This window comes from Megascapheus bottae, chromosome 8 (assembly GCF_031878675.1).
Source record: "Megascapheus bottae isolate mThoBot1 chromosome 8, mThoBot2.hap1, whole genome shotgun sequence".
Taxonomy (NCBI): domain Eukaryota; kingdom Metazoa; phylum Chordata; class Mammalia; order Rodentia; family Geomyidae; genus Megascapheus; species Megascapheus bottae.
In genome coordinates this window covers 64,376,721-64,394,091 of record NC_143516.1, presented here as the reverse complement: position 1 = coordinate 64,394,091, position 17,371 = coordinate 64,376,721, and positions in this window count along the sequence as shown.

Below are 17,371 nucleotides of genomic sequence, written 5' to 3'. Positions count from 1 at the left end.
GAACCAACACAAGGCAGGAGGGTGAGGCCCGTTGTGAGGCCACGGTGCCTCCCAAGTCAGCTGTGGCCTTTCCAAAGTCGATGGGTCTTTCCTATACTTCTCCTTTAAAGTCTTAAGTTCTGACACTGTTCATGCTAGCTTCCTTGATAACACTTTAATTTCTGGCTTCCATATGGTATGTGAAAGCTGAAGAGGGATGGAAGGGGACTGTCAATAGCAATATCAGAAACAGCTCATTTCCATCTAGAAAGAGGAAGGAGGAAGCCAGAAGCAACTCTGCAGCTGCAGAAATCCAGCTCGGTGCTTTAGCCCTGCCTATTTCTGCTTTTCTTGGTTGTTTTTGTCCCCCAACTCCCACCCAGGGCTCCAGAATAGTAGATATTCAGCTAGGCAAGAATGCACTCACATAATCAAGGAAGAGTGTCAATTAGTGAGAAATGAGGGAGAAAGTGATTTATTTGCACGTGGAGGAAACCAAAGAAACATAAGCCACATGAGGCCACACACTATTCCAATTCATATGTACGTGGGACTCCACTCAGCTCTCACAGGAGTTTTTTAACAACTTCCTTTTTGTAGAAACAAACAGAAGTAAGAAGTCAAGTGACTTCCTAGGGAGCCAATACATACTTAGTTGGAAAATTGAGGGAGACCATTGATAAATTAGGATTAAATCCCAAATCTAGCCAGGCACTGTTGTCCCAGGTCTGTAATCCTAGCTACTCAGAAGGCTGAGATCTGAGAATCTGGTTTAAAGCCAGCCTGAACAGACAAATCTCAGAGACTCTTTAACTAGCACAAAACCATGTGGCTTATATGGCAGAGCCAGGCGTTAGCAAGTCACGAGAGAGTGTGAGGCCCTGGGCTCAAACTCCAGGACTGGCAGAAAAACAAAACAAAACCAACAGATTAAAAGACAAACAAACAAAAGATTAGTCCCTAAGTGGGATCAAGAATAAATATCATTCAGACCTGAACATATACTCACAGGTTCAAGTGTTAGGTGGTCTGAAAAACAAAATAAAGGCCCTTGACACCCAGTGGCTTTCCTGAGGACTCATCTCAATGTCTACACTTCCACTCTCTTCGTCTCTCTTTCAGTGAATAAAGTTCATGCTGTCAAACCAAGGCAGGAACACAGCAGTGTGGCCAGGCACTCACTGCAGGCGTTATGGAACATTGCCTGAGAATAGCGGTTCATTGCACTGTTAGAAGTTATATCAATAGATGTATATCTATATCTATATACATCCGGGTGCTGGTGTTTCACACCTGTAATCCTAACTACTCAGAAGGCTGAGATCTGAGGTTCAAAGTTAGCTGGGGCAGGAAAATCTTTGAGGCTCTATTATCTCTAATAACCACTAAAAAGCTGAACATGGAGCTGTGGCTCTAAGTAGCAGATCACTAGCCTTCACCACAAAAGCTCAAAGGATAGCACTTAGGCCCTGACTTTAAGTCCCAAAAGTAGAGCATACACACACACACACACACACACACACACACACACACACACAGTACTCAGGATGCTGAGATTTGAGGATGAGGATTTGAAACAAGCCCAGGCAATGAGCTGAAGCCCCAGTACCAGTACACACATATACACACCATGCTACTCCATTCAAAACTGTGAAGTCAGGGCTGAAGATTGGACTTTACACAGTGTCTTTCAGACTTGAGAATCGAAATCAGCCCAAAGCTGGAGGTAATGATGGCCACGTGCATGCAAAAGCGGCAAAAGCCAGTCTTTGAAAAGGCAAAAGCAGATGTGCAAAGAGAAGTAATCAAGAGAACATGTAGCCCTGGAGAGAGAAAACAGGGAGTTCTGTTTCTGAATTCTGACCTTAAGGAAGCTTGCTGCTCGGTGAACTTCCTCTGCCCTCTTCCCACAAATGCCTCTCTTTCCTTAAGCTGGCTGGACCATGTCTCACTTTTTTTTTTGCCACTAAAGTTCTCTGACAAAAAGAATGTCACCACAAAGAAAATTAAAGCATGATCATAACCTTACCTGGATATCAAGTTACCATGCAATTTACCATCCTAACCAGAGCAGCTGGAGTGCTGGTAGTAATTATAGCAACACAACAGGGAAAGCAAGAATGTACAACCCTCCTTTCCATGTGCTAAAGAAAGAAGGGAATCAGGTTAACAGCTCATGCATTCCAGGCACTATTAGTTGCTTACATCTAATTCCATTTTATCTGACTATTACAATAATCTGATTGAGCTTGCTCTCTTGGCCAAAAACTGAATTAGAAGCTGGATTCAGTGGCCCATGCCTATAATCCCAGCTACTCAGGATCTAAGGATTGCAGTTTGAAGACAGCCCAGGAAGAGAAATCTGTGAGACTCTTTCCTCTAATTTTCAGCAAAAAGCTAGAAGTGGAGGTGTGGCTTAAGTGGTAGAGTACCATTATCCAGGCCCCAAACTCAAGTCCCACGACCAAAACATAGAGAGAGAGAGAGAGAGAGAGAGAGAGAGAGAGAGAGAGAGAGAGAGAGAGAGAGAGAGAGAGAGAGAGGGAATGAATTAGAGATGAAGCATTTGAGAGAAGTACATTAGGAGACAGGATAGCACACTGGATCTCTCTGACCACAGATTACATTTGATCCTCCTGGGGGCTCATGATTCACAGCAGGCCCATGGGGGCTCAAACGCATCAGCATTACCTTTCTAGGGCTGAGAGGAGCGATGGGGAGAAGAAAAACATGTAGGATCGCACTAATCGCAAAGCCAACTTGAACTATCCCTATGGGCACATGACAATGTCTATCCTCATTCTTGTCTGAAAAGCCATTCAGCTGAAAAAAGCACAACACAAACTCTCCATGAGCAAAAAGAGGAAATTGAAGCAATTTTGAGACAATTTGAGAGAAGTCCTATTTTCACCTGAGTTATTTGAGCCGCCCACGACACAAAAGATGAGGGGTCTGAATTTTGCAGATAATTGCTTGTTTTTCCAATCTAGCAGATTTAACACTCAGGCTTTCTTTTCTTTTCTTTTTTTCACAATGAATACCTTCCCATTTCTAGGTAAGAGCTGTGTGGTAGAACAAAGACTGAATGCTGGATTTGAGAAGAGAATTTGATATTCTGATTAAGACTCAGGTGAAAAGGACTGGTCATTAATATTCTAATGAGATCCCAGGTTTCTACTGAAATGCCAAATACAACAGGAAAATAATTAGCTCTAAGTTCTATATGCCTCTACTTATCAGGTTCTTCTAGCCCCTACCACCAATCTAGTCAGCATGGAACAATTGTTGGCTTGATTGGGGCCGCTGGGATTTGCCAGGCATTGTGTGAAGAGTGTGCCAGGTTCTTGTTGAGCCAGAAAAAGAGATCCATTACTGCCAACTGCACCCACCTGTTTAGCCCTGATGACGGGTAGACTGCCAGGATAGTAATTACATCTTAATTCAAGGCGACATGACCTAGATAAGCTTTTCTGCTGGAGAAAGAGACTCCTGCTCTGTATTCAGAAGTAAAGTGCTTGATCCCCATAGTCTCAGCTACTTTTCCTTTTAGATTCAGTGATGAATCTTCCTTGTCACAGTGAAGGTGAAAGGGTGATGGAAACAGGTGCAAAGAAACAGAACACGGAAGGGAAACATGGGGATGAAGAAACTGTTCCATCCAATGGGTACTATGCATTGTCCAAGGTGCAGCCTAGCTAACTGGTTCTAGATACAAAGCATGGTGGCATGTCACTGGCTATCTGAACCTGGGAAGACAGCCTCAACTGCACTACTGCACAGAACCTTGTAAAATGTAAAGGTGAATTTGTGAGAATGATCCTTCAATGAATCATTTTTCCTTTAAAAAATAGTTATATTGTATATATGTTTATGTGTTTATTTGAAATAGGAAAGAGAAAGGGGAAAACAAGATGAGGGGCAGGATTGGGGGGAGGGAAAAGAGGACAGAAACATGAGAAGAGGTATCAATGTGTGTGAAGTAAAGCTCCTATCTGGTGCATATAACTGTAACCCCTTTATTATTTACAATAAAAAATATGAGAAAAAAAGCACCAAGGAAGAACCTAAAACATAATTGGTTTTGAACAACATTATAGGCTGTTTTCTGCAGCCTTCTTGGTATCCTGGCCAGTATTTTTCCTGACATTTTCATTCATGCCCACAGAATTCTACCACACAAGTTAGAGTCCCACTATTTCTCCCTGATGACTCCACTTCTGGAGGATTACTCAAGCATGCGTGTTATTTTCCTTCACCTTCTCCCACTCAATTCCCAGTCAAGAGAAATAATTGGATGGAATTTCCCAAATGTGCATTCCCAATGACACTGCAACTGATTCTTGATCTCCATGGTCCCAAAGAGTGAGAAAAGTAAAACAGCAAAGATTTGTTGAGAAAAAAAGTAGAAGAGTCCAAAGTACAAAATATAAACTCATACATGGGCACCATCATCTTATATGGTACTGCTGTAAATTTGTACTATAGGTATAGAAGTTAAAAATAGGGGCCGGGAGTTTGGCCTAGTGGTAGAGTGCTTGCCTAGCATGCATGAAGACTCGGGTTCAATTCCTTGGTATCGCATACATAGAAAAAAAAAAAAGCTGGAAGTGGTGCTGAGACTCTAGAGGTAGAGCTCTAGCCTTGAGAAAGTCCAAGGACTGGCAAAAAAAAAAATAGGCCCAATTTTGTGATTCCCTTAAAAAGAGAAAAAGGCCATATTTGTAGTATGTTTAGAAGGGCATCTACCACATCATAAAAATACACCTAGTGGGTAAGAACTTCCCATTTTAACTGGGCATCAATGAGAATTTGTGTATATCAGTTGTATTTGAGTCAATTGAAAACTGGACCTTAGGATATTTGTACACTCTTATTGAAAGGAGCATTGTTCATTTACAATATCCCAAAAGTGGAAGCAACTCAAATATCCATCGACAGATTAATGGACAAAAAATGTAATATATGCACACAATAGAAGACTATGTACCTTAAGGAGGAAGGAAATTCTGGCATGTAGAGGTGAATAAGAGTGTGCTTCCATTTCCCGAGTAATGAAATTCATGCAAACAATGAACGAAATGGCTGTTGAAATGGAACTAGTCCATTGTTGCTTCATGGATATGGTGTTTTTGTTTTGCCAAGATGAAAAGAATCCTGTGTATGGATGGAGTGAGGGCTATATCATGATGTGAATGTATGTGCTTTCCACTTAAATGTGGGTGAAATGGTAAACTTTTTGCTATGTCTACTCAACACAGTTTTAAAAATAAATAATATATGAGATGATGTGTTGTACCCGAATTCCTAGAACCCTGAAAAGACCACCAGAGGCCACAGTCAAAGCTAAAAAGCAAGGGTCGTTTATTACGAGTTTAAACTCAGACCTCCGTGTACCTGTAGCCGGGAACGCTAAGAGGTCCTGAACAAGGATTTTACACAGCTTTTATAGGGGAATTCCATAGTTAAAATCACCCGATTGGCTGTTTGATAACTCAAACCACTGGTCGCTTTAAGATTAGTCAGAGCTCAGGTGTCTAACCACTAAGCATCAAGCTGTTGCCACCTGGGGTTCAAGTACATGGGCCCTGAGCAAGGGGGGGAGGGGGTCATTCCAGAACATGGAACAATCTTGGCACAATAGATGAAAAAGAAAAAAAGAGCTTCAGCCAGATGGGAGGTGTCCCAAGGGAGTGCACTGTCTGGGGTGGGCCATGTAAGGTTATTAGAGTCTTCAGGATAGAGCTATGTTACTCTTAAGACTATTGGACAGCCTCAGGACGTATCAGGACCTAGAGCCAATCAGAGACTCCACGCAGCCCACACAAGCTCTATGCATCATTTAATTTCTCTGACTGGGTGTCTGTTCTGGCACACACCTCTGAGGTCCAATCAGTGAGCTGCTCACATACCAGGCTTTCAGGGAAATGGGCCATACCACCTGCATGGTGATGAGGCCATGGTGATGAGATGTGTAGGGCCTGCATACAGGACTGCTGGAGGTTATGGTGAGTGACACTCCACCTCTGTCCATCTGTCTGCTCTCACCAATGTGTGCAGGTTTACAAAATCTCTGCTATGATTCAAGTATGTTTAATTATGATTGCATCGAAAAATGATTTGAGATCGCTTTTCTTCCTGGATACAGAGGGGACTATGAAAGTTACTTCAAAACACAACCACAGCCAGGGCAGGTGTTTAGTCATACTAAGGACAACAATTGTGGAAGGTACTGGCCCCCTGGAGTGGAACTTGTGCTTTGGTGCTTTGAATTTCTCTCTGGTATCTTGTCAACCCAATTGGTCATGGTGGTCATTCAGCCCTCAGATTCACAGAGATGCTGTTGGGGTTCACCTGAGGAACCCTCGGTGAGTTTAAAGCCAGAAATCAGAGAGCAGCCAGGTTTGAATCTATTCTATTCTTGTAGTAGACTGTAAAAATCCAGATTGGATTAATTCCATTTATTATAATCAGCAGAGGTTTAATTTTACCATAGAGTAATCAGATGCTACTAGGAGGTTGGTGTGGGAGGACAGACTTAACTCTAGGTCTGATGTTAACTGAGGAAGGGGGAGTCTGGGCAGTGACCCCCAGGCCAATGCTGTATTTTCATCCCAAGAATATCTCCCGTCCTAGACCCCATCCCAGGGCCTTACAAGGACTGACCACTCCCACAAGGATATTCAGGGATGGATGCTCCATTTACTGCCTTGATAGAGCAATGTTTTGGGAAACATAATGGAATCATAGTGTCTACATTTACCATATTAATGACAGTTTTCAGAGTAATGTTGTTGTTGATTGTAGTAATCCATGCATAAGAGGACTTGTTCAGTGACTGAAACTGCACTTACCCAAGAAACACACCTGTTTCCTTCCTGTCTAGCTATCTAGCTATCTACCTGTCTATCTATCCATCCATCTATTCATTCCTGTTGGAATGAATGGAAAGGTCAATTACCACCTCCTAGATTTGAAGAAAATTGTGTAATATAAAAGGGGGTAGGGGTTGTAGGAGTAACATTTTCTGTCAAAGTGGTTACTTGATGTAAGTGCTGCCATTTTAAAATAGCTTGATGTAAGCTATTTTACTTAAGCCGCATTCTTTATTTTCCTATCAAGTTCTTGCTTTGACCACGTGTCCTAGTTTGGGTTGATTACTCAGATCAACTTTGAAACCCCTTTCAAACTAGCCAATCACACAAGATTGAGAATCTAAATTCTGACCAATCATAACAAAGCTAATAATCCATGAAGGATAAAATCTGAGTTGACTGTCCACCCAGTACACTTGCAAAGCTGATGTCCTGATAATAAAATAAAGTAAGAAATAAAATCTTTCCTTGCTAAGTTATTTTCAAGTTGCTGTCCTTATTGCTACTGGATACCTCAATATTCTAAGACACTGTCTACAGACTCTCCCAACATCTGAGAACACAGCCACGCTCTGTGTAGCCCTCATCTGTGCTCCTGTAGCTTGGCAAAGGACTGGGAGGTTCTACAGAGCTGGAGGCTCGGGGTGTGTGTGTGTGTGTGTGTGTGTGTGTGTGTGCACGCGCGCGCACGTGCGCGTGCACTTGTACACACGCACATACACAAGCATGCGTACCACAGCATCAACATATCAACCCATGCAACACACACCAAGGTGGGAGCCCCACCTCCTCCTGCTGTGACTCACTCACCATTGTAGCTATTACAATCCAGGAGACACACATCAAGGCTTCAGTCATGCATTGAAATCATGGCTCAAAAACACCACTTCTGTGCACTAAGGCAGCCAGGGCTGTGGGTGGTTGCACATGCTTACCTTCTCTAGGTTAGAAAGTTCAGAGAACTAGTAACTGCAAGCTCCTCGTTCCAAGATTTCTAGAAGCATTTGTTAGAAAGCACAAGCACATTTTCTATCCTCTTGAGTCGTATTATATTTTCTAATGCACAGTGTTCTAATCAGAGAAGGGATTGTCAACTAGGATAAGATAATTGTTTCCAAAAAAAAAGTAGGTAGAATAAAACTCTAGACTTCAAAAGGGAAGTGCAATTTAAATTCTAAAAGATGCCAGCTGCTTCTAGTAAGCTTGACCAGAAGGCTCAGAGCAGGAAGATGTGCAAAGAGCAAGTCCTGGAATGGAATGAAGTGGTTCCTTTGCAACCCTGACTAACAAGCCTTCTCCAGTCAAGGATCCATGTCAAGGAGGATCTAGGTGAGAATACATAAGCCTTGGGCTTTTCAAGTTCAACTTAGAGCTTCAAAGAAATGCGCTGAAACAATAGGAAAGCCTGTGAAACAGTAGATGTAGGCTGTGGAAGATGGAGGAATCTCCACTTTTCCCTTGTCTCCCTCCTCCTTTTCGTGTCTGGCAGACCCAGATAATTTAGTTTGACTTTTGAGACCAAACAGGCATTGTGGAACTCTCTCCACTGAGTTCTGAAGGAGTGGGAGAAAGTCTGTGTTAATCAGATATTGATTTGTTCCTAGGATTCAGAGAAAAAAGCAAAGGGAATATTCTGTGTGTTTATGCTGGTCATAGGGCTTGAATCAGGGCCTGAGCACTAGCCTTTAGCTTTTTTTTTGCTTAAGGCTAGCACTCTGCCACTTAAGCCACAGCTTCAGGTCTAGCTTTTTGCTGGTTAATCAGAGATAAAAAGTCTCATGGGCTCTCCTACCCGGCCTGGCTTTGAAATGCCATCTTTTAGATTTCAGCTTTCTGAGAAACTAGGATTACAGAGTGTGGGCTACTGGTGCTTGGCAATTCCAAACTTTTTAAAAGAACTTTTATCCTTATGAAAGTATAAGAAATCTAAGAGATGGGGGAAATGATTTGCTAAGAATATAATGTGGAGGAAAAGTATAGCAGTAATTGCTTTTGATATTGTGGTTGAAGGCATTTTCCTGTTCAATAATTTTAATGAAGAAATTCTCCTACCCATCTTCCCTATCCATTTGAACATAATTCAAACATTATCTACAGTGTTCCCTTGGGTTTTTACCTTCCTGGTTGCAAATTATGTCTAGTACCCTGCCAGACTTGCATCAGTCTAGCACAGCTAAACATTAGGCTGGGAAGCCACTATGAATTCGTATTTTTTTGTTCCAAAAAAGTTCTCTTTGCAGTCAACCTACCATTATTTTAATTTTAAAATGTCAGTGCATTAGTGCTAGAAATACAGACCACTCCAAGAAATAAAGTTCAAATTAATTTTGTGGGTTTCCCTTTATAAATTCTCAGATCCATTCCAACATCTATTTATTTATCTCCATAAGTCATATTTTATTGGACAAAACAATCCATGTTCAAATCTAAGGCCAATGGGAATGGAAATCCATCTGGAACCATAGGACAACCTGAAGAGTATGTGGCCTTCTGGCAGGAAAGTGGAAATGAGCTCCGGTATGCACTGTTAGATCTTAGTTCCCAGTCTACAGGACGCAGGTCTATGAGGTACCAAGATGTTAACTTAAGGGGTTCTCAGCTTCCTAGATGGTGGACGCTGGCTAGTTAAAATAGTCCCAACATGCATATCCCACCACCATCTGAGTATACAAGGATACGCCCGTATCATAAACTCCAACTGCCTTAAAAACGTTAACTCACTCTGCTTCTCACAATGTATTTCCTCAGTTAATGGCGAATGCTTTGGAAGAGGAATGGCCCTTGGTAATATTTCTTAATATTAGAAAGAGACCTCATCACCAAAACTGTGAGTCAAGGTGGACACAGATGGGCGGGAAGATGGCCGTCTTCTGACTCAGGCGGGCCTGTGTGCTTCTTCCCCCTCCTCGTGGAAGCCCTGAGAAAATAATGCCAAAGATTACCATCTTCAAATAAATGCGATCCTGGAGAAATCTGGAAACATTCACAGGGCTGGGGGCCTCCCTGTAAGGTGAACACAGGCCCAACAATCCACAGAGAGGACTCTGAGCTTCCACCAACAGTTGTAATCCAATCTTTATCTCATGCTCATCCCAGCCCGGGTCTTTTCAGGCATCCACATCTGGAATCTACACATCTAGGGGTGCTGGCTGGGAACAGGAGGAGGGCTTCCCTAGCAAGGCCAGGAAAATGAGTGAACACGTGATTAGTCACGTCTGGAGGAGTGGAAGTCACTGGCTCACAAACGGCAGGAAGGTCCCGCTTCCTTGAGCAGAGTTTAGAGTTTAGTTATTGTAGTCTATCCCAGCAACATTTCCTAACTAACTCTAAGTTGCTTTGGACAAGCAGGGGCAATTATTTGTATTGAGAAATAAGGTAAAAAAAAATAAGCAAGTGAGATCTTATCCCGGGATATATAGGCTGCAATCCTGCCAGGACCCCAGTCCTCTTCTGTGGTCCTCTCTCAGCATTAGGTTTATACTTTTAGACATCTGTACAAAGTGTGGAAGTGGCCTGCTGACAGGTCAGCACTTTCTCAGAACTTAGCCATGTAAGAAAGGCTCTTTCCTAGCAATCCATCACAGATATTCTAAGAGAGGACTCTCAAGGCCTCATCTGTGTGTCTCTTTGGATCAGTTGTTATGGTGACTGGGTTAATAGGTCATTCTCATGGGCTCATCCCAACTCACATGAACTCTCACAATCAGCATGGGAGAAGCTGGAAGCTGAAAGCAGTCATTCCTTTCTGGAGGCATGAGATGATGTCGTTGCATCCAAGAAGAGAAAAGCTATTACTACAGATGGAGTGGGAGACCCCCCCCCCAGGAACTAACCTGCTAATCCTCACAAGCTTCTTGGGAGGATTCAACTAAACAAAATTCACTGGCAAATAGGTTGTGTTGTAATTTGGCTCTAAACTCAGATGGTTAAGGAAATATCCATTAATCACCAAAAAGCTGGGAATGGAAGAAACAGAGGCCAGCTTTCTGAATGCAACCTGTTTGGATCCAAGTAATAAAGTAATATAAGGAATTATTCATTCTTCAGTAGAAACCTAGAATCGGAAAAGGTTTAGGTGCATGCCAAGCATCAGTTAAATCAGAATGCAACCCCCTTCTCTCTCTCTCTCTCTCTCTCTCTCTCTCTCTCTCTCTCTCTCTCTCTCTCTCTCTCTCTCTCTCTCACACACACACACACACATACACACACACACACACACACACACACACAGAGCTCTACTTTTTTGCTCCCTACAACTTTCTCTGGGAATTGTGGGCTATTTTAGAGATAATTCGAGACACTCTTAAAATTCCTGAGTGTGAGAGAAAAAAGTAGAAGGATTTCTTAACGTGTTCTTACTCTTGATTTGGCAGCCACTTGTAATCTGTCCTTATTTCCCTGTGAGTGAAGATTTTGTCCACTTAAAGTTGCAGTTACCATTAGTGGCATTTTCCCATGCCATGCACATTTAAATGAACACAAATGCACACCCAACATTCCATTGTATGGTGGAGGAAAACACTCAGGCAAAGTGAGTGGACGTTGAATATGAATTCATTGCATTGATAGCTATTGGGGGCATGAATTACAATGTAACCACTCATGGGGTGCCTAAAACCATGTCTGAGAGGGTGCGGCTAAAGTCCCAATCTTTTATTCAGTTTGGAGTCATCCTAGAAAAGTTAAAACTGATATTAGTTAAAGAAGTTTAGAAGTTAAAGCAGTGAATGCAAAAAATCTTATATTTACCAGACTTTGATAAACACCTCTGTGTGTGTGTGTGTGTGTGTGTGTGTGTGTGTGAGAGAGAGAGAGAGAGAGAGAGAGAGAGAGAGAGAGAGAGAGAGAGAGAGAGAGAGAGAGAGAGAGAGAGAGAGAGAGAGAGAGAGAGTAGTAGGGCTTAAACTCAGAGCCTTGTTCTCTCACTTGACTTTTTCTTTTTTTGCCAGTCCTGAGCTCAAGGCCTGAGCACTGTCCTTGAACTTTCTCATCACTTGACTATTTTTTACTCAAGGCTGGTGCTTAGCTTTTTGCTGGTTCATTGGAGAGAAGAGATTTGCCTGCCTGGGCTAGCTTCAAACCTCAATTCTCAGATCCCAGCCTCCTGAGTAGCCAGTATTACAGAGAAGGGCTACCAATTCCTGACTTTAATTTGACTACAAAATGTAAGCCATAACTTTCTAGTGAAAGAGTCTTTACTGGTTTTGCTTTCTCCTGAGGCAGTTATTCAGCATTATCTTCAGGTATTTTTTTTATATATTTGAGTTGTTGGGCTGAATATTATCAGGAGAGCTTGAGGGCTTAAGGAAATAAGCTTTTCTTTTTCTTTTTGTTTTAAGAGATGAGAATTCAGTTGGTGAAAATGAATGTGGTGTATTCTACTTAATTACCTTTCCTGAGTCCTTTGTCTCATACCTGAATCAGGTCTTTCAAAAGTATAATTAAAACATTTTATGTATGTAGGATTAGGATTGAGGTATGGCTAAACTCTTCCTAAGATGACAGGAAGGAATTCTGATGCTTTCAGCCCAATCTCTGGAACTACAGGAGGATAACAGCATACTGGCAGGAACATCTATCATGGGCACTCTAGCTAGGGACTTCGATGATAGTGATGACAGCAGCTTGGTAGCTAAGAGCTAAGAATAAATAGGAAGAGAACAAGAAGATATCTGCGTGTCCCTGGGTCATGAAACTTAATTTTTGAAAGAGAAAGTAATATGTGATGTGCAACTTAAAATATTTCAGCAGGCAGCATTGTATACATATATGTTTTTGTTCATTTTAATCAAGAACCTGGGGCATGCAATTATTCTAATTGAAAATACATATTCCGGCAGTAGTTATGGGTAGCGTTTAATCAACAGGTCAGACTCCAGAGGCAAATATGGGTGAATTGACTATCTTTTATCTCAGATACTAGCGGTTAGAATCATCAGTATAATGAATCCCAGAAGTGGTTTTGCATTTGCAAACTCTGGATTGGTTCAAAAGAGATGTCTTCAAGGCTTTCTTGCTTTTTTGTAAGAAGATATAAAAACACAGGAAACCTCCACAGACTTGACTTCTGTGTGGGTCTGGCTTGGAGCAATGTCAGGGGAAAGAGGCTGGAAGAAAAGAGACTCAAGACCGAGGTGACCAACAAGTCCTGATGGGTGGACATTGACTCTCTAATCTCCCTTAAGTCGCTTAGCTTTTAGTTTAGTAGTGTTGATGCTTTTGAAGCCAGGTTGCCTAATAAATAACCCCGGGGGTGTGCAGTTCACCCACCCAGGGTTTCCTCCTCCCTCCCCATCCCCAGGAAAGTGCCTGGATCCCAGCTACATAACAGACCCACCCTGTTATAGCCTTTTCTCTGAGACAGACTCAGAGAGACTCTGGAGATTAGGAATTAACCTTATTCTCCTGGAAAAATAATGAAAACATCTCTGGAGTAGGGCTTAGAAATCATCCCTGCTTATAATTGTTGCTAATTAATATGCATAACCCTGGAGAGTGCATATTTTGATTGGCATACAAAAGCTTTCAAGGTGGTGACTATGTGAGACAACTCTGAGCATTTACATTAGTAGATTTTTCTTAAAATGGCAATAAAACAAATTTCAGGAGTGAAAGAAGATGGTAATTAACAATAACAAAAAATCAGCTTCAGTGTCAGTCTTAAAATAGAGCTGTCTGTCCGGTCAAGGGGCTAAGATAGACTGTGTTAAAATTAACAGCAAGCAATGACATTTTTACTGGGACCTTAACATTAAACTCTTGCTTCATTCTCATACCCCATATATTAATCATAAACCTTTCCAATCATGTTCAAATCAAAAGTGGTTAGAAGAGCTGTCCTCTGGCAGGTGAATAAATAGTTAATTCTTTTTTCATTTTAGAAGCATTTAAGGATATTCTAAAGACTAGTGTTTTGTTGCAAGTAGCAATACTGCTGAACAAAATGACTGCTTTCCGTTGAAACAGGAAAATGGAGTTATTATGCCATGAAGTAAAATCCATGATTATTCATTCTGGGAAAACAAATCCACAGTTTTTAGGGAGAAAGGACAGAGGGAAAACCCCCGATTTCCTCACAGTCTTACAGCACAGTTGTAGTCCCTGTATGTCCAGTTCCGCCATGCTGAGCAACATACATCATAAGCAAAGCCCAGGACTCACGGGATGCAGAAGCAGAAAGGAAATGAGGAAAGTGATCTCTGTGACCAAATCTGTTTGGGTGCCAAGTGTTCTCAAGCTGAAGGGAAAAGTTGACCCCATCCCTAAAAGGTCAAGAGCTTCTAGCTAAAAAAAGCAAAGAACAAAAGGAACCTAGAGAAGTTGTACTTGAAGTAAAACCAGAGCATAAAGTATTAAAGTACAAACAGAAATCCATAAGGATGGATTTTTTTTTAAGCCAAGCATTCTTGACTATGGAAAGTGAGTTTAGAATATGTTCTCCAAACAGGCTTTGGACTTGGCTGTTACTTCAAGAATGATAAAGTCCAAATATATCATGATTTTTATCAGAAACTAAATAGAAGGTCAAAGAAGAGGTTTTGGAGACTGTAACCTGATTCTAAGAGTAAGCAAGTCCTAATATTTGTTTCTTAGAATAGAGTTGCCTTGCTCTCTCACCTTTCTCAGATGCTATGGGAGCCTTTGATTTTTGCAAAGGTTTTGCATTGGTTTGAGGAATAGAAACAGAGCAGTGCAACTCAAAGTGGATCCTATACAATGTGGATCCTATCAGACCACAAAATATCACTGTCCATAATGAAGACAAATATTGAAAGTGATCAATTATGAACACTTCCAGTCATTTGACTTATTAAATTATGTCTGCTAAATCGATGAGTAGAAAATAAACTTCAACATATATACATATGTATATATATGAATATACTCATATTCACATAAGATATCCAGTAACTAGTTTTTGTTACCTTCATGGAACTAGTCTCCTGAAGAATGGGAAAAAATATAACTAGTTCTGCATCACAGTTTGAGAATCATTGGCACAGACCATTGCTGAACCATAACTATCTTGAGTATTATATTTTAAATTTCAGGATGCATTTTTTTGTGTATGAAGAACTTTTGGGGGGATTAAAAATGAATGTAGTAGCCGAGTGCGGTGGCTCACCCCTGTAATCCTAGCTACTCAGGAGGCTGAGATCTGAGGATCAAGGTTGAAAGCCAGGCCGGGCACAAAAGGACCTGAGACTCTTATTTCCAATTAACTTCTAGAAAACAGGAAGTGGGACTTGGCTCAAGGGTAGGGCAGTAGCCTTGAACTGAAATGCACAGGGACAGCACCCAGGCCAAGTTCAAGCCCCATGATCCACCAAAAAAAAAAAAAAAAATGAATGTAGTAGCACCAGAGCTTCTTCAAGCTCCTGATTTACTGAATACTGAAGCTTGAGTCATCCCTGGCAGGTAAAAGTTTTAATCAGAGCAAGTTTTGTGTGCTGTTGACTGATCAATCCTAAATGTGAGTATCTGTGTCTACTCTGGATAACTTGATATTGCTTGGTTTCCTTTAATCCCTCTGTCATCTGATTCTTGCTCTATAAAATCACACCAGTGTCTGGATTCAGGATTTCATTTTTTCAAAGCCACCACTCCCCTTCGGTTCCATGGAACCATTGAAGAGCTGGATGCAGGAGAGCTAGATGCTAGGAATGGCAATTCACTGGCAGATAGCTTTGGGTATTTAATTTTGAGAAAAGTTTCACTTTGTAGTCAAGGTTGACCTTGAACTCATGCTCTTCTTCCCTCCATTTCTTTCCTCAGCAAAGCAATCCTTTATAAATAAAGGACAAATTAAAACCTTCTGTGATGAACCAAAACTGAAGCTATCTATAACCTCAAAATCAGTACTCAAAGGAATCTTATACACAGAAGAGAAAAATAAAGGAATTGTGAAAACAGAAGAGAAAATAAACCTTACCAGATAAGCAAATAAAGAACAAGAACGCATCAAACATGACAAAATAGAAATACTCACTATACACTCTTCGAGAATAACACTCAATGTCAATTATCTCAATTCTCCAATGAGAAGATAGGAGGGTAAATTGTATTTAAAAAAAAAATCTCTAGCTGGGCACCAGTGACTCACTCCTGTAATCTAAGCTACTGGGAGGCTGAGATCCGAGGATCTCGATTTGGAGCTAGCCTGGAGAGGAAACTCCATGAGACTCTTACCTCCAGTCAACCAGCAACAAGCTAAACGTGAGCTGTGGCTCAAATGGTAAAGTCTCAAGCCTTGAGCAAAACAAGCTCAAGGACAATGCCCAGGCCCTGAGTTCAGGCCCCAGGACGGACACAAAAACAACAGCAAAAACAATGCCTAACCATTTGTTGCTTATGAACACATCTTACTGACCAAAACATATACCAGCTTGTATACCAAGGCTTGCATGCAAATATGGAACATTTCTCATCCTGCCAGAGATGGAACAGGGGTGGGCTGCAGTTAGAATAGTCTAGATTCGGTGGTGGCAGGCCATGTGGATTCCTTTTTAAAGTCCACCCTGTGGTGCCATCTCAGGTTGTTAATGTGGTTTGGCTGATGTTAGAAAGGATTGTGAAACTTTCCAATAGCAGGGACACCCAGTATAGGTGCTAAGAGAGTTTGCTAGCTCTCCTTTTCACCTTCACCTCCACCATGGATTGGTAGAGGAGCCCCCCCCTCCACAGCCACTATAGAACCAGAATATTTTGCTTCTCTTATTATATTGGTAACCCCGGTCTCCAAATCTTACGAGGTTTCCATTGTTTTTCCATTGATTTCTAAGGTTCTTCCAACATAAGTGACCTCAGCGCCTGTTACAGGTTCTTCTTTCTGGAGACGCTGGTGTGTGCCAGGGGCCTCTCTTCAATCATCCAGCTCCCAGCAACAACATGAAAATAATTTAAAGCAGCTGGGATTTGGCAGCTCATGCCTATAATCTTGAGAGCTGAGATCTCACCAGACAGGAAAGTCCTTGAGCCTCATCTCCAATTAAGAAACAACATAAACAAACAAAAGCCAGAAGTGGAGCTGCGGCTCAAGTGGTAGAGCACTATCTTTGAACACAAAACTCAGGGACAGAGCACAGACCCTGAATTCAAGCCCCAGAATCAGCACACAAAAAAGTTTAAAGCATAATACATTCTTTATGAAACGATGTATAGATAACTGGATGGAATGATTGCCAACAAAGGATTTTACTACTGGAGTTTTTTCTCTTCTTCATCTTCTCTCTCCTCTAGTGTGTGAATACTCGAGGTTTTGAAAATCAATAATATTGTTTGTGCATGCAATGCTCACAACAGCATGGATAATGAAAGACAACTATGTTCATTTATGGCACGGGAGAATATAAATTGAACACTTTCTCAAGGTCAGTTTGGTGATTTATGAAAATGGTTAGAAATTATACATGTGCTTTAAAGTACATGTATGTGCTTTGCAACAATAAATTAAAATACATGTTTTTTAACCATTTTCCACAGTGCAAGATTTCAATGAGAGCTCACTAAATTATTCCAAA